The 19,316-nt window shown below is 38.7% G+C and overlaps 1 protein-coding gene across 11 annotated transcripts in view; it reads right to left on the minus strand.

Annotated features, from left to right (window-relative positions):
- Positions 1-19,316, minus strand: part of LDB2 (LIM domain binding 2) — a 212,839-nt gene that overhangs the window by 25,422 nt on the left and 168,101 nt on the right. The gene's annotated exons all lie outside the window — the stretch shown is intronic.

Consider the following 19,316-nt stretch of genomic DNA (forward strand, 5'->3'; position numbering starts at 1 on the left):
CTGGCTGGTCCTGGTGTGTGCCTTGAAATATCTGTGTTGAATTTCTGGGTCAGTTGTACAGGTGAGACCAAAAAAGGAGAGAGCAATAACAGACAATTGTTTCAAAAGAGAAGTGTGTCAAATTACTTAATCCACAGACTACTTAGATGAATAACTGAGCTGCCAGTTGAAGAGGAAACATATTTTCTGGGAAGTCTTTCAAATGCATCTATTCATTTGAAGTTCTTTATAACAGCAATATTAAGAAAGGGCTTCCGTGCATGTATCAGTGCTACCAATTGCACTGCAGCACTGCTCTCAAAGCTGTTAAAGTGTGTGACTGGGGTTGTGCTTCAGCAGCACAGCAGCCCTGGTGTTAAAGTTTCCGGGTATCGGTGATGCAGACAGCATTGCTTCTATAAATTAATTTTACCAGCTCAGTATTTTTCAAGAAAATTTGACAGATTACTTTTGTATCAGCATGCTTAATGGCATGCAAGGGATCATCTGCCAGTTCCATTCCAGCATCAGATCAGGTATTGCCCAACACAGACAACAAAGTCAGCCTCAGTTCCACAATGTCAGTTTAACAGAAATATAATTTTTCTCTCATCTGGGCCATTCTAAATTTATATGGATTGATGACCCAATGCACAAGGATACATTGCTAATGGGTATGGAACCACTTGTGGATACATTGTAAAGTACAATATTCCCAAATGAAGCACGTGAGGCCCATTCTTCAGCCCTCAGGGAAGGTGCCAGTGCAGCACTTGTCTGCACACAGCTCAGCCCTGCCTGCTCCCAGCAGAGGGTGGCCACAGTCACACTTACTAAAAACTACCCTCACCCAGGTTTCCCTGAAAAATGCTCCAAGACAATTTGGGAGACAGTAAGGTGGCATGGGATGAATTGGGAAAATGTGCCATCGGGTCACCTGGGCAGACATTTATACACCAGCTCTCAATGCCATAGGTCCATCGCATTTACTAATGGAAATGCAGGCAGGAAGCATCATCTACCCAGTGACAGCCACAGGTCTGCTGACTGGAATGTCCTGCTTGTTTTCCATGATGAAGAAGAACTGGAGTAATTGGACAGACTGGATGAGGAAGCCAGAACCTGTGGTCTCTTGCAAATAGCATTGTCTATATATTCCTGATGCATGTAGAGAGTGTGCAGTGGCTCCAGTGCTGCTGGGGACAGTGCAACTCTTATTTACAGACTGGTCACAATGTCTTCGGAAGATCACAAGATATGGTGCCTGTCTCTGGAAACTCTGACCACAAAAACAACTACAATTTAGCTATTTAAAACTTTATTTATAGAAAAAAATATAATTTACAACTTCTTGCGTGAGCAAGACAATGTGAATTTCAATTCTGGCACAAGGTTTGGGTAATTTTGCCTATGCTAACACGTCTATTTTCTTCAGGCAGTTCAGTGCTTTTAGAGACCAAGGAGAGATTTTGAACTTCTTTTGCTAGTGTGATCACAGTAATGTATCCTCTATCTTCAAAACAGCTTTTTAATGTGTTCCAGCCAGGAACAAAAATATCACACAAGTCACAGAACAATCGTCAAATTCTCATTATCACCCTTAGCGTCAGGAGAAGTCAGTTTTATGGAGAAGGAGTTAGTGAGACCTCAAGATTCCTGTGGTGTTTTCAGGTTTTTTTTCCATGAGAAAATAGCCTCTTGGTAGAGCATATAGCAACCGGAAAGACCTTACAATGGTTCCCTAAACTACTCTGTGTCCCATCTATATAATAAGGAAACTAATAATTCCATAATTTAAAATGGGTACTCTGAGGATACTTTCTGCTCTTGCCAAACACCAGTTATGTCTCAGTGAAATTGAAGCCACTAGGCTCAGTTTGGCTGTAATTCAGTGAAGTATAACGGCCTGTGATATACATAAAGTCAGACTGAATTCTATTCTGGTGCCTTATGTCCTTTAACACTATCTCTCTATGAATAAATGATGATTTCATGAGTATTTTTGAGGTGTTCTGACACTATAAGAACTGAACTTTAAAATAAACAATTACTCTTTACTGCATTTTAAAGGAACCTTTCTAATTTTTACAATCATGTTCCAGAACACTGTCCTATTCAACACCAAAAGAAAAGACATAGAAAATTCTTTACCTTTTTTTTCTTTTTCTTTTCTTTTTTTTTTTTGGCTAAACCAGAATTTTTTAAGTCTTTAAAGATGGGGCAGTATTTCAGTAGTTGCAGCTCTCATGTGTCATCTCAGAAAGCCATTTATCACCAAGTTAAATTTCTGTGCAAATGCCTTTTGACTTTCACAGCCATTACCTTTTGCAGCACAGATTGTTAAGTGTAGCTATTATCAATTAAATAAGTAACAATTAATTTACATTTCTTGTAGCAATTTATATTACAAGGCAAAAACTGTAACTTCCAATATTTAAGCAGTCTTGATGAAGAGAAATAAACACATATTTTCAGGGTTTGAAATGGGTTGGTTTATGCTAATTCACCATATGACACTTCAGAGAGATCCACCAGCGCTTCCCAGACTTCTGGAATGATGGGATCTTTTTCCATATTTTAGTGTTTCTGTGTTGGGCAATGCAGAAATTCAATATCATTTTTTGACTAATACACATATTGTACAACAGTATCTGAACAATTTTGATCATATTTTCTAGGAAAGCATTCTCAGTAATATTATTGATCTGAGGATCAGCTGAAAGGTTCCAAATGTCTCTCACATGCTCTGGTGAACACAGAAGATTCTTAGCAAGTGGCTGCAATGTGTAAACCATCTCAACACGATCAGTCTGTGGCTGTATCCTGGTGATTATGTCCAAGCCCCAACTTTGCATGTACTCACTCACAACGTCCATGTACATTTGAAAAATTTGTGCTTCATGTTCTCTGCATAATAGGAACCATGCTTGTGGCTCCTATCGTTAAATAGCAATTCCTGTCTGAACTAGGCTCCAGAGTAGATTATATTAAGCTCCACAACTTCCCCACTTCTAAAAATAATAAATGAAAAAAAACAAATCTCTGAGGTCTACAAAGTGACATCATTCTTTCTTCCCTCTCCTGGCTGCAGATTTGTAAGCACCCAGATTTTTGTTTTCATAGCTTTCTGAAGCTATTATCTTTTTCCAAATCTATTTCAACACACAGCCCCATGTGTCTATTATCCTTTCCCCTTCTGATATGTGGTTCCACAGATGGTGCAAACGAACTGGCATGTACATTATTTGGTTAATCCTATGCTCCTCTGAATTGGTGTTTTGAGACTAATGCAAATACTTTATTATTGTGAATTGTCTGCATTATGTCCTTGACTATATTGTTTGATTTATCTTGCTCTTCCTGAGTGGGCTCATTCTGGGAGGTGCAGCTGAAGAATCATACAATTTGAAGTGCCCCTTAGTTAGCTCCAATGAAAGGTGGAAACTCTTGCTAAGAAATTTCCTGAAATCTATAAAATGGCACAGGGTATAAAACACAGCCAGAGACAGAGATTTCCAATAATTAAAAACATTCTGAGAATGAATGGGAAAAGGATGAGGTCATTATGGTATGAGTCAATTGATCAAGAAGTGAGGATAAATTAGTCTGCAGACACCACTGACCATTAAAGGTTTAGCAGGAATATGCACTTTCAGACCACTTGTTTTTAAACTTTTAATTGGTTTTGCAGACTGCAAAAGACCCCTAGTCTGGGTATTCTGGAAAGCAATATGGCATGTGCACCATGAAGTGAACATTTATGGTGTGGAGAATGTAAAAAATTATGGCAATATTTTTACGTTCTCTAAGTATGCCCAAGTGTCCCCAGCCCTTCATTAATCTGGGGCTTAGTGGAGAAATGAGTTAAAATTTTTTTCTGAAAAGACTGTAAGTACTTGTATCCAACCTGTGATTGAATGGTCTATCATATGTTGAATAAACTGCTACTTGGGAAAAACATTAATTCAGAGATGTTAGTACTCATAGACTGTTTTCTCCTCCTTCTCCCCTTCTCCTAGAAAGCAAGGCCAGAAAAAATCATGTAGAAGGTTTAGGAATGACAGGATCCAAAGGATATTGCATTAATGCTGGTGTTTCTTAGGTGGCAATGCCAGCTGCCATGCTGTCCCACTGCTGTGCAAGCACTGCTATTTGTGTGGCTGTACAGCAAAACAGCTGGGGCAAGGGATCTGTCCAAGAAATAACAAGGAAACGGGCAGCATGTGGGCAAAAATGTGTGGCTGAAACTGGTGATGTGGGACCAATGCTGCTAAAGAAACTGTACAGACGGACAATCCATATGTGGGTTTCTGAAAGCAACTGGAGACAGTTTTCTGCTTGGTGATAGACAAAGGCATCTTCAGGATTGTGTTCTGAGTCAGATTCTTGCTGGCTTCTTTAAGGAAAGCTATCTTATTTTAGCTTTTATTCCTGCTGATTGTCACAGCTCCCCAGAAAGGGTCATTCTGGCACAGAGGAGGATGTTACTTTGGAGGCTTGTGGCTCTCAGGTCCAGACTTGGACAAGCTCTTGGGGATTACCATTACACATCCATGAGTAAAATGATATAACAGCTGGGTACCAAATCTCTTTGGCCAGAGGTCGAATAAAAAAAACTACATTTAGCTCTATATTACATTTAAATTTCTTTTTATATGTGTATGAGTCTTCTGGTTCTCTCTGTAGCCAAGTATGGTGAAAGTGGTATTTAGAAGAACCCTTTTCCTGATAGAAATACAAAGAATGGTCATTTAACTGTCAGGCTGAGCCAAAGCAGTTTTTCTGCCTATGGTTATAGAAGCTGTCCTCTGATACTGGCAGAGTAGCGACACTGGGTGTTCACCTTCATCTAGGGTTTGGTACTACAGTACCTTGTAAAGTACTAGGGACATGCAAAACTATCATGGCTGTTCAGCCATTTAAGATTCAAGAGAGTGTATCAGACTATTCCCTGAGCTTTGATACTCTACACGCTTGTATTCCATATTCAGAACTTAACACACCTGGGTTTGTGCCAGGATAGAAAGAGGCTGCACCTGGGCACAGGTAAGCTTAACCTTTACTTTTCATGGCTTTACTTTTCATGCTGAAAGTTTTTAACCCCAGGCGTCCCCCCTCCTTGTTTAGTACCAAGAAGGCAAATTAAGACAGGCTGGCCATGGGTCCAGCATGGGCATATCTGAGGACACACAAGCTTCTCTCCCAGTCACTGGGTTTCACTGCGTGCACAAGGCTGCATCCAGTCCAGAGAGGATCAATGCCTATGCCAAGACCACTGACCAGTGGAGTAACAGGTTTGCATAGCACCTTATGTCTGGTAGAGGAAAGTCCATCTTCTGGGAATGACCATGCCCAAAGACTCCTGGGGGAATTCCTGGAACCCTTCCTAAGGAGAAAAGGTCAGGTTGTGTGCCAGGGCAGCAGCACTCAGCTGACTTCCAGCCCTACTGAGCACTGGGGGCAGCAGGCAGAGCCACAGTGCTGCCTCACTTCACCTGCACAGCAGAGCCCTCTGCCAGGAAGGCCACTGTGTGTTTGTTACAAGATGTGTAAGGCATCTACTTCAAACATTCAGAGAAGAACCTAAATTACAAATACGCCCTATCATTTTATGTGGGAAGATCAAGAACACTCTCTGCTGCTCACAAAAGAAAAAAAAATAGAAACATTGCACAGTAAATAGGCAAGAGTTTGAGCCATCTAACAGCCTAGATGTAAAAAGAAGCACTATCTTTTCCCCCTCTTATTGACTACAAAATAGCCCAAGGTCACCAATAAGCAAAATGAAGGCTCAAAATACCAACTCCATGTGCAGACTTGCAACAAAAGTTAAAATTATATCAAATCAACAATTACTCATTCCCTGGTGTTCCACCTGCCCTCATTAGGTTATAAAGAACAAATGTCAGAGATAACATTCAGGAAAAAGGTGTTCTTCTGATAAGGAAAATAGCTTTGTAGCAGTTCCTTTGGGGGGAAATAAATAGTCTTCCTTCCCTCCTTTTAAAAACAAACCAGCTGATCTATTACCAGATTTGTACAAAGTTTCACACAACAGTGTCCTTAAACTCCTGTGTCTTGGTAAAAGAAACGTCATAAGGTCCCAAGATTGTTAACTCAGTGATTTCCAGATAAGACTTGCAGTTTCCATGTACAAATATCCTCTTCCTAATTTCTAGTACTGCAAAATCTTGCTTGGCGTTTGAAAGTCAAGCTGTGTTCCTTCTGTTTCATGCGTCAACCCTGCACTTGGCCCCGTTCTGCTGCAAAATGTGACTCAGAAAGGAAGAACCCCTCTAATCTGTGGAAGCTGCCTAACTTTGCAGCACAAACAGAAGACATCAAAAGGTAAATTCTTACTTCTCTCAGACACACTCAAAGATCAGAGGTATTCAAGAAGGAGCTGTTAATTTTTTTTCTTTCAGATTTTAGCCCCATTTTGTGTACCCAGGTACACATTTCCAAGTGTTATATGTTCTCCATGGCATTCAGGAGTTGTCCTCACATCCTGGACTATGTTCTGTTGAACACATTCTCACCTGTTGGCCACTCTGCTTGGCTGCTACATGCTTGCCTTCAGCCCAGGCAGAAGGCCTTTTCCAGAGAGAAAAGTTTCTTTCACTTCTAGAAGTGTATATGGGAATGGAGTAAAAAGAGACTGCCATTTCTCCTGCTATTTTTTAAATTGTTATTACCTATTGTGATCCCAGTACACAGGAGAAAAATAGTAGCATTTTCCAGTGACAGAAATAAAATATACACACAAGCATGTGTTTCTGTTAATACAGAAGAAATAGCTGAATGAAATGGTGATAATATCTGGAAAAAAAATATTAGGAGAGCTGTTCTTAAAGCTCATTCTTGGTCTGTGACCTCAGTTGTAGCACTAAATCAAATATCAGGAAAAACGGGATCCCAAAGTACCATTTAAGCATTTGACTCCAAGAGTATGAGCCACAAAAGTCCTGTGTGTCACCTGCCTTGGTTGAGGTACATACTCAAACAATACAGAATGCAAAAAACATGTTTAAGACTTAGCAACTCTAGTAAATGGAATGTGCCAGTACTGTTCTCGGGCAGCGAGGCCAACTGGCAGAGACTGTCCTACCTTTATAAAGTTAAGCCTTCTTATGCACCAAGACAGGAGACTACATACAAATTCCCTTCCAGCAGTGGACTGACTATCATGCCAACTACTGAACTGTGCCCAGGAGTTCTTTGGGAGTGAGCAAAGTAGGCAGGAACAATTCTAAAAGAGTATAGACAGTGCATTCAGGTACCCAAGAACACCACTAGATGCTGTTTAATATACAAAGGTGAACATAACCTGAGGGTCTTGAGAAGGCAAATGAACTCCAAGTCTGACAGATGTGGATGGCCTAAGCACACAGAAGTACAAGTCGTGTACATGTACAGAAGAGCAACCACTAGCATGTTTACTCCAACCTGCTGTTCAATCACTCTTCAATTAAAAATAAAAAAATAATCTTGAGAGCAGACTGGAGAAGATAAGTCCTTGTTTTTATTCAGCGTTACTCTCCAGCAGCTGAATCAGTCTGGCTCCTATTTTGACCCACAGAGCCAGGCTCTTCTGGTTACATCATGGCCCCGCTTCAAGAAGTTGCTCACAGCACCCACTATTTTTTTAGGCTGTTTGTGGTCTATGTGCACACGAGGCTTTTGACTCCCTCAGGTTAAGTAGGATGTTGACCCATATGTCAAGATTCTGGGGCAAGAGTTCTGGAATATCAGAAAAAGCCAGACATCTCCTCCCACCTCTCATGTTTTGCTATAAAAATAAAGAACACAGTGGCTGGCTGAAACCAGGATGGCACAGATGCCTGTGGTGTCCCAAGCAACGAAATCCAAAAAGATAAGGCTGTAGCTGAAGGCTGAAGTGAAGCCACTATGTCCAACTGTAGCTTTACATCCTTCTAAGCATCCTCAGCTCCTCAGCTGCACAATGGATATAATGGCTTTTACAACCTTATTGAATGAATAAAATAAAATAAAAATGCAAAACCATCAGATACTATGATGATGGGAGTCCAGGTAGATCTAGATTTTCAGAGTCCACAGAAAATGAGAAGGCATAACAAAATTCATTATATGAAATGGCTTTACTATGCTAGAACTTTCAGGCACATTTTAAATGATGACACAGACATATGCTTTAGTAAATGGACACGGATGAACTTTTTCCCCCTCTCCATGATTATTTATATTTTATAATAGTAGCAAGAGGCTGCAGGCAATGCATTTTCTTGTATTTTTGGATGGCTGAAGTCATCTGGTTTTCCTGATGCTATGCTATTTATTCAAGGTGTTTAAGACTGATAACTAAGCAGAGATGCACTCTCTAGACTTTCCCATTGCTGCAGTAACACACTGCCTAAAATGGCCAACAAATATAGGGGTAGTTTTTTTTCAACTAAATTGAGGAAAACACAAAATTTTATATTCATATAAAAATATTTATATGATAAGCAAAAACCCAAAAAAGTCATCACAGATTAACCCTTTTGGGGTTTTGTTTAAGTTTTTTGAGTGCTCCCAAATGCGGAGTCAAAGTTTTCATCACCAAAAGTGTTTTCTGTATAATCACAATTCCTATGATATTCTAGATTCATACAACCTTATTTATTAAAGCGCGGAAAGTTGAATATCATTAAATGGATGATTCTAACAGCCCTTGCAGATAGGAATAAAGTGGCTAATGAGATCTGTCCATATTGCCTTATTCCTAAGGTTCCTAGATTGCAGCCAAATGGTTGTTTCCACCTTTGTATACCTCATGATCACACAGATAGATAAATAGCTTTTTGGACTGCATCTATAACTAACCTCAGACACTGTTTCAAGATCTTGATTCCAGCCTTACTAGTGTGAAGCTGAGCAAAGACGAACTGTACTAATTGTTCAGAAAAGCATCCATTTATGTATCTAAAAGAAATGAGCGTGAGCAAAATGTAAGCAGATCACCTTTCAAAAGCTTTGTCAAAGCAAGCTTGAAGAATATTAAATGCATATACTTCTATAAGTTTTTTCCCTGTTCTGACCTGATTTTTTTTATAACTTGGTATAATTCTACTGAAATCAACAAGCCTCTTGTAGCTGATATCCTTTGAAGTTCTTTCTAATCTAATTTTTGTTCAGAAAGAAACTAAAAAAAAAAAAGAATAAAACTTTGAACAATGAAATCAAACACTGGAAGTTAAAAATGTAAGCTCCCTTTAGGTTTGCTTGAGAATATAAATTAGGAGTAAAAGCTGGTATGATACATCCATTTTGAGAAGTACTAAGCAATCACAACTTCTACTTACACAAAGGCATTATCAATGACCAGTAACAGCCTTCATAGCAGGTATCAAAAAAGCTGTTTTCTTCTTTAATTTCACTTAAAGTAAAAGGCAAGAAAAAGGCCTAAAATATATTTCCAAACCAATCAACATTTAAAAAGTATGTTTTATATTATGACCCTTTCAGTGATTTCTCTGGTGTTCTCTGCTCTTTAAAGAAGCAGTCTTCAGCAGAATTTGATGCAATAAATGTGGGAGGACAGTGTAAGCAGAAAAGTGAGAGCACCTTCATAGATAGCATCCTTCTCGAGCCCCCTGGGAGGCTACAGAGCTTTGGTTTATGTGGGTAGATTTTCTTTCTGCTGTTTCCTCTTGCTTCATATATTTCTAATCTCGGCTCTAGTAGTCAATTAAAAAGACTGTTCTTGAAGCCTCTGTGGTTGTGTTTTTGGTCTATAAGGAAAACAGCCTTTTCCCTTTAAACAGGGTTTGTCCTCAGAAGAGCCTTGAGAAATGCTTAACTAGGCCTTGTGTTCTCAGCAGAAGTGGGCTGACAGCAGAGACTTTGGAGCAAGCCTTGGAGGTCAGACCATGACAGTGTCCACGTGTTCTTCTCTGCTGTGATTAATCTGATGGTCTTCACACCTTATGTTTCTACAGGTAGTTAAATGTGTAACTACCACAGGAGAAGCTTTGTACTTATGTCACTCTGGAGAAAGGTCACTGCTTTCCAAGGTGTTGTCCCAGTTTGTATATGGTTGTGATTGAAAGCAGAAGTTTTCCTTATCATTTATAGTAGAAACAAAGAATCTAAATATTAGAATAAGAATACAGGAATCAACCTATCTGTATACTAAACTAGGAAGATCTCAAAGAAACTGAGAAATAAAGAGACCAGATGGTCTTCATAATGCAATTAGACACCAAGAATGTGCCCAAAAGAAACAAAAAGTATCACGAATATGATATTTGGTGATAACATTGAAAGACTTCAAGAATATACATTTTGTTCTGAATCATTTGTCATTCTCCTTACACTGTTAACTATCATAAAGAGCAAGCTGTATTTCATGTTCTGTTTTTTACTGCAATTATTTTAGTAAAATTAATTCATTTTTAAAACTACATTGTTCAAGAGCACTTAGCAATAGAATATATGATATACTGCTCTTTGTAAGGATGAAAATCTCATCTCACACACTGCTAAAGCAAATCAGTAAGGTAGCCAACAATACACTAGAATATCACCATGATGTTGGGATAGTTATAAAATATAGACTTGCTATTAAGTAGGCTAAAATATTTGAAATGGTACCATAGCTCTAATACATCTCATCAAAAGTTAATCAGTGAAAAGGTCTGGTGTAGTGTTTAGAAGATGGAAATTTACTTCCTTCCTTTGCATATCACTATTAAAAGATTATTCCCTTTTATATTTTGTTACTTGGATTGGAAAGTCTCTAGAAAGAAACCTCTGCCATGTTGTAAACCTGGGACCTACATTCCATTGTGGTATGCAGCAGTATTACTGAAAAGCTGGACTAGGAAAGTACCAGAACGAGACAAGGTCTGCTCCAGAGTTCTGTGATCTCTGCCTAATCACCAACACCATTTTGTTTAGACTTTTGTTTTGTGCTTTCTTTAGAGGTTTTGATCCAGCATGACTGAGTCCAATTCTCTTTATAAACGAAATGCTGTGAAATCCTAGCTAGGGAATACAGCTGTGGAGTTTTTTTCATGTGACTCATACTTACTTTATATAAAACGATCTTATCATGGATAGAAATGGTGCACTTTAATTAAATCAGCTCCAAGTTTTGCCTGAATGATTAATAAAATGAGAAGATTCTCTGTCTTGCTATGAAAGCTCTATTTTTCTGTATTCCTCCATTCTTTTCTATGCTTAAAGTCTTTTTTCAAATCAGATCGCCATGTTGATATTTGTTCCTTTGGGCTCACCTCAGAACTCTAATCTGTGGTTAATCAAGCTAATTTTCTTTTGTCACAAAATTTGAAAAGGAAAGAAAAACAAAAAAGCAATAAAAATAACCATTTGTTGTTGCTGTTCATGAAGCGTGACATTTTCATGGCTAAAACTGCCTAAAGGAATAGAGAAATTAATTTCAATAAATTGGATTTTATGTGCATAAAATACCTCCAAACAAATGAAAAACTATGAGATGACATTTGGATCAAAGGAGATATACCCATTGACTGTAATGGATGTTGAACTGGATCCTTGATTAACAAACTTCCTTATTATGAGTAATTGTGATGCAGCAACAGCAAGTAGAAAAGGTAACAAGGCACAAGACTGAGGAAGCAATTCAGAGTAGGGAGGAATATTTAACCCAGCACAGTTTTCTGGCCACACAGAACCCAATGCTAGAAATGACACAGTTCTTGAGGCAAGTCTCAATGTCCTCTGGCCCCCTGTGCTCACAAGCCTTATGTGGCCGTCAGTACAGGTTTGGTTCAGCACCTTTTCTCATTAGTGCTGCCTATAAACTCCTCATATTTCATCCCATGGATCTACCTGAAGGAGGGTAAACACAAAATCACGGGCTTCCATTTCAGGAATTGATACACCTGTTGATATTCCCGTTAATCTCAACAGAAGGTATGCTTAGAAATCAAAAGGAATGCACAGATCTACACATGATGGACACTAATATTCATACATTTGTGTATAGAGCAAGGAAAAAATTACTGAAGAAGAATTTTACTAAAGGAGAATTCTCCAGTAGGAGAATAGTGACAATTAATTGCAAAGGTAGTGAACAGTATGGTTCACAACATACCTACAGAAATGGCTGTTCCATTTATATAGATACATATGTGTATACAGATAGAATTTTTTCATTCAGAAGTAGTGCAAAAAATCAACCTTTTCTCTTTATGCTTATTTTGTTTTCAATTCAAGTTTTGTAACTTATGGTAATCTGTTCTGACCAAGTGTCTGCTCTAAAATCAATGGTTGAAAGTCAGTGGTCACTCTAATGAAATTAACATATTTAAAACTGTGAAACAATAATATGTCAGACACAATCAGTATAATGTTCCAGATCCAGAAGAATATAAAAGAAATTTACAGCTTTATGGAGTCCTACTTAATCTGTAGGATTCCCCAGCTCTTTCTTGTTGTCTTCTATCAGTGTTGGTAAATTTGGAGGAGGAGCCAGCTGATACTAATCCATACTGCTTCTCTGTTCTCTGCCCAGCCCAAGTAGCACTTGGGGAGCTATTAAGGATGTTCATAATTTAAGTGAAAAGGATTAGATTAGTTCTTTCATCAGATCAGTCACCTGACCTGACTCCAACAGTGTTTGCACCAGTACAAGGGAGGTGATCAGAAGACAAATTTAGTCTTCTGTGTGCCAGTCTCTAACCCAGACTAATAGTCTCTAAAGTATTTTACTGCTTAGGGTCAGATTTTGGTATTTAGGGGTTCTGTTGTGAATATAAAATGGAGAGATTACAAAGAGAGATTAAAATAGACAGATTATAAAATGGAAGTATATAGACAGAATAAAGTGACAAAATGGGTAGGTATCCTCCATAAACACAAGGATTAGGACATCACACAAGAAAGGCAAAGGCTTTTCAGAAACTTTCTAGAAGTAGGATCAAACTCAATAGCCCAAGCCTCCTATTGAACAGTCAAATTTTAGCTTGAGATGCATGAAAGATCTCTCCAGCAGACATGGGTAAACAGTAATGCTATTTTACCCATACAAAGAGTGGCAGGGGAAGGGAAAGGGATAAATAGCCTAACCAGTATAGAAAACTACTTTACAAGGTTATATGAGCTAGCTGCTTCTCATATCACAATAGACAGACTCATGAAATTATCTGTATGAACATTAAAAACATGAGTAGGTAGGCTACAGGATTCCCTTTCCAGATGAATGTCAGACCTTAGGGTTGCCATAAGCTTTCCACAATAAATATTTTAAGTTTTAAAACAACTCCTTCCAAGAACAAAGGTTTGAACCACCAGCTTTGCATTAAGGCCTATTTCTTTACTGCTTTGGAACACTCAGTTCTCCCTTCATACCAATTCATAGCAAATACCGATGGATATTCAATATTAAACAACTAATTAAAATTTTTGCTGTTTTCATTGCTTTGAACAAGAAGCTGGTTTGGGCATTTTCAGGTCTTCATACAAGTTGTACCTCTGCAGGTCTCATTCCTAAACTTAATTAATAGTTATTATTATTTATGACTGTACTGCATACTAGTCCAGATTGGTCTTCTAAAAAGAGAGCCTGTGGCTGTGTTCTTGAACTTTTTTTTATCTTTTTTCTTTTCTGAAATAACATTATTAGTTCAAATCTTGTTGCTTGTTTTTATATGACTAGTGTTTTGTCTTTGTCTTTCTTTTTCTCCCTTCTGACATTTTTAATTTTAAACTGCTCCATCCAAACTTCATTCTGATTTCTTTCTCATGGAAGTTTCAAGGATTCACATTGCTGATTATCATCCTTCCATTAGCCCAGACCTTAATTATATTTCAAAAGTCACATGGTCTGTATGGCCAGTGAGCACAGTAACTGGCTTGTGCTCATACACACACATCTTTCTCTTTAACTGATACTCATGAGCCTGTTAGTGCTCTTTGTGGGGAAACTTGCCATTACCATATCCAGAACACTGGTAAAATCTGACATTTCTGCTGAAATCCCTATTTGTATTCTGTCTGCTCTTTTTCTTTGTTCCCATTGCCTACGTTTCACCGACTTCTGAAATTTCTGATACTCACAGACACTAAAACCTGTTTCTAAGTCATTAGGAGCAGAAGAGACCCTGTACTCTCCAGTGTGGTTTAAAAATTGTAATCTGATTTTTTTAAAATGCTATTGGGTTTGCTCCATCTTTTTTTGTTTGTCATGTGCTGCAATTTTCCCATTTGTTTTAGCAAAATACTTAGAAATCAAGGGATGAAAAGCACACCAGTATTATTTCTAAGAACATGAAAATTATCTTTCCAATTCATGTCCTATCCAAAGATTGCTTCAGATTCCATTTTTGCTTTAGAAAATTTCTAAGTCGGTGCTTAATTTTCTTCTGCAACACTACCATCCCTGTTCTCTCTGATATTTCGTGCTTATGATGAATTAACTCCTGATAAATGGATTCTGTGATGTTCTGTCTTTATTGAAAAAGTGAAAAGCTAACATTTGACTGTATGAGCAAATATATTTCTTCTCATTTATTATTCTGAAAGTTACATATAACACTATCCCTAAAGCAGTAGATACATAAAAGAGAGGAACAGAAACCACTGTGATCATTGCTAAAATAAATGCTAAGAAATTACATTTCCAGAAAACCTTGGCAGAATCAGCTAATTATAGTTGGCACAGATAGATTATGGATAGCCAGCTACAGTAATCTGAATCCTTTGTGAGAATCCTCTAGGTTTGGCTGTATTTTCCTGTGGAGAGCTACCCCAAGATTGATTGGTTTAGATTGAAAAATTCCGTTTTTTACAGGAATTAAGACTACAAAATATTGTGTCTGCTTTCACCATCTACAGCACAGCGAATTCTTTAAAATGTTGGCAGCTTTCATATGAAAGTCACCAAAATTATTAAATTATCTAAACGCCCTTCTTTGAGTGCTTGAGAACCCTTAACAGAGCTTCTCATTCACATGCAGTAGGGTACAGCACCTGAACACATCCTCTGTTTCCCTAGCACCCCTCATTTCAGTGCACAGCACAAATTAATGAAGTTCCTTTGTGGAGGGTTTCACTTGTAACTACTGAAGACATGAAAACATGGCAGAAGCAGGGGTCTGCAGAACAAGAAAGGATAGGTTTTAGTGTAGCCCAGGACTGCTTTAACAAACTGCCCTTGTTCCTAAGCTTCACTGTGATAGTCATGGAAAAAAAATTTCACTAGTCTGTTTCCAGAAACACCATACATAGGTAAATACATAGCCAGCCTTAGACAACAGACTGCATCCAAGCGCAATAGTTTTGTCGTTAGTATATTGGATAAGATGAAATCCAGAGTGTTATGCAAAGTCAGGCCCTTTCTTTCTCAGAAAGGGCACTTCCCTTTTAATTGTCCCCTCAGACTGTCCCAGTGCTCATCCATGCGCCCTAATGCCACGTGTGCACACTGCAATGACAACGCCTGCTTAGCTGGTAGAAGCCATGCAGCCATAAAGGTTTGCAGCTGAGATGAAATCAGAAAATTGTTTCAGTTGGGAAACACTTTTTAGATCGAGTCCCACCACTAACCCAAGCACTGCAAGGCCACTTCTAAACCATGTCCCTAAGTGTCACCTCCACAGATCTTTTAAATACCTCCAGGAATTGTGACTCCACCACTTCCCTGGGCAGCAGAATGATACTGGAGAAGACCCTACAAGAAAATGAGTAGCCCTGGAGCACTTGCTATTGGGCAAAGGCTAGTTAGCCCATGCACTGCCTGCACTGCCTGAAGATGTCATTTCATGATGGTGACACAACATAACTCACAAAGAGAAATGAATTCATATTGCGTGTGTGACTATAAGTATAGCATTTATTCTCCCCCAAGCATCTGACTTTGCATCCTTAACATTTATACATGTAAACTTTCTCCTTCTTCACTGAAGATACACCAACAGCCATAAAATATTGGCCAGATAGCTGCCACATACTGTTATGGATTAGGAGCAAAAGATTTCCAAAATAATTTCAGCTCATATCTTTCCTGTGCTTGAAACTGTATTTAGAAAATCAAATTTCCCTGCACATTAAAGGAAAGTGTTGCATGTGTGTCTATTTTGCATGTGAAAAATAAAATTTTGTGTTATACATACAAATGGCTTTTGATTAAAGCGTGAGTAGTGCCTTTAGAAAATTGTGTCCCATTAAATAATTTATATTATCCTCCCAGCAGAAGAAATCCAAAAATATCTAGCAAGGAACTAAATTAGTGAAAGAGAGGACTTAGAAAATATTGTCCCCTGTGTAGCAATAGCAACACCTCGTTATTGTCTTATATAGAGAACAAACAAATTGGATAATTTGTAGCTGAGATAAGCAAGCCCTGGTTAATAGAGTCATACAGGATGTGAGGGGCAGTGGGAGTGTGCATTCCCCTGCCTAGACACCTCTCCTGATGCAGAGCGGGAGCGCTCTGCCACGCCGACTCTGACTTTGCGAGGGGCAGGTGCCGGTTTAGCTCCATTAGCATCGATAAACTGGCTACCAGAGCAGACCACAGTGTGGGGAGGATGCAGCACACACATCTGGGAAAGAGCCCCAAGAAATCACTCCAGCCCAGCCAGTGCAAGAAAGCAGAGGCAAATTTTGAAAACCAGCTGGGCCAGATACAACTATCTTTCAAGGCTCAGGCCAGGTAATCCTGCTTAATTGACAGTAAGGGCTGACCTTTTAACAATATCAATTTTAAGAGAATGAATCATTTTATAGATGCAACAAGAAATAGCTGGGCTCCAAATTTTCAATAATGCTGCTAGTATAGAGCTATTGTTTTTAGAGTACATTCAAATCCATTATGCATTGAAGATATAGATAAAATAGCTCAGCAACTAAAAAATTAGAAAAAAAAATTAGGTAATGTGGGGGACTAAATTATTGTAGCTTGGTGGAAACCGTTCTTCTCAATGTTATCTTCACCTTCAAATACTGTACATGATTCCTGTTTGTTCCTGGACTCATACTGACTGAGACTAGGTCTTGGCTTTATTATCTGATAGTTCATAATATCTACTTCTTGAGGACTTGATAAGAAATTACATTTTAAAAATCTTGATATTAATTTAAAACCTACAAGGTTTTGCTTATTATTTCTGAGACAGCCTATTCAACTTCTAGTCAGCAGCTACAGCAAAGTACACTGACCCCATTGATGAGGTAATCAATTATGCTGGAACAAAACAAACTCGTTACTAGAAAGAAAGTTAGCCTATGGTTTTATACAGAGCCAGAGAAAACAGAGAGAAAGCCCATCTGGACACTGACAAAGGACAAACCATTTAATTTCCAGGTTCCAAGAAGATATATTTTAAATTTGTATTATATACGATTTTAAAAATCAATGTTCTATGCTGGACAGCTTTACTTGCAGTGAATGAAGGCAAACCAGGGCACACATCCAAAGCTGTGGCTCTACAAGCATGTGGCACTCAGGAATGGAAGTTTACATGCCAGCAACTGCAATTATCCCAACGAGCAATGATTTAGCATTCTGTGATATCTAGAGCCCAAAAAACACAGGCTATGCCTTTATATCCCAACCATCTGAAATCCAGGTTTAAATTTTTCCTTTAAAGAAACTGCAGCACAGCTTGCTGCTGTGTGCACGCTGGAGAATAAAAATGATTAATTCCGCCCATCACTGAAGTTTTTGCTTATGAGTATTGCAAGCCTTTGCTGTGTGTAGCAGAAAAAAAAAAAAAGAAAATAATTTTTATGCTTAGTTTCTTATCCTTATTCAAAATCATGCAACAGTGCTAATTACTAAACACTGGGAAGACTGAATAAAATATCATAAAATGCTGACTTAAAAACCCACAAAACAGAGCACCTTAAATCTAGAGTACATTTATCACATTATTTTAATACATGATTTTTAGTGCATGAGCTCAGAAAATATCTTCATGTTAAAATTAATAGAGGAAAGTAACTGGAAAAGAAGCAAATCAAAATGGAAATACACCATGTAATACATGCTGCCATGATGAGCTGAACATCTGGAAAAAAGAGCAGAATGATCAATCCCTCACCACAAGAAAAAGAGACATGTAAAGATTGGCTTGAGAAAAAGAAGATTTTCTCTTGGAATCACCACAGCAGGAGCCAGAGGAAGCTTTGCACCCAGAGACCTAATGTCTTCTGTTAAGCTAACAAAACTAGTCTGGAAGAAGACAAAAAGTAAGACTTTATCTTTTCAACCCCTCTCACTTCACTGCTCATCTCCCTAGTGCTTATCTTGATCCCATTTTTCTTTTTTCTGAGTTTTTTTTCCTCCCTCTCCCTCTTCCTTTCTTGCTTTTATTTTGGTGCTGACACAGGGAGCAGCATGGGTGCTTGATGCCAGCTGCCTCCAAACCGGAGCTCTGCCTTTGTCATATGCATTGTCCCATGGAGCAATCACAGACCACACCAGAGGACACACAGGGGTCAGTGACAGCAGCGATGCTCTGGATTCCCCCTGGCCCTGGGAGCCCTGCGGAGCCCTGTGGCTGCTGGGACCAGCCCAAATGTGTGCCACCGTCACATTCGGGGGAGCAAACACCCCCGATGTGGTCAATGCCTGGTGCCACTGAACAGCTTGCAAAGAAACCACAGAAATCCCCTACCTAAGGCAGCCACTTTCTGCCCAGTTTGCCCCAAGCATGTAATGCATGACACGTAATGCAAAACTTGCCATGACTGAAGAGGAATCCCCAGTGGGATTTTCTCGAGCACATGCTCTAGGGTGCCTCACCACAAAACACTGACAGCGTGGCTGTAGGGTTGCCAGAGCACAAGAGCTTCTCTGTGTACCAAATCACAAATTAAACTAACCATGAGACTAAAATGTGCATTACATGGACATGTTAATCTTACATTTACACATGGAAAAATCCTAATGCAATGTATTATTCCTCTGGGGTTTTACGCCATATTCTTCTTTCATTTACAATAGACCAAACCTGCCTTGCACAACTCAGGCTGTAATTTGAACTGCAATTTTTACATTAATACCACAAAGCAACAATCAGCAATGGCTTATGCTATAAGTACAACTACAGACTATCAATAAACTGTAGGGATACAGTGAGAGAGATCTTGCCAGCATCTCAGTTCTGCACACTGTCTCCCTTGAGTTCAAAACACTCTGGGGACAGGACTCCATCCATCCATAGGGAAGGCATTACAAGGTTCATAGAACTGAATGAAGTACGGCTAAATTGCACACTTAGGTACAGCTCTACATTAGGCTGAAAATAGCTGCATTTTCTAGTGTTTGTTATCTTAAAAAAGTACCTTGAATAATTACTCATAAAATTAAAAAGAATAAAACCAGA

Source organism: Taeniopygia guttata, chromosome 4 (genome assembly GCF_048771995.1).
Source record: "Taeniopygia guttata chromosome 4, bTaeGut7.mat, whole genome shotgun sequence".
In the NCBI taxonomy this organism is placed as follows: Eukaryota; Metazoa; Chordata; class Aves; order Passeriformes; family Estrildidae; genus Taeniopygia; species Taeniopygia guttata.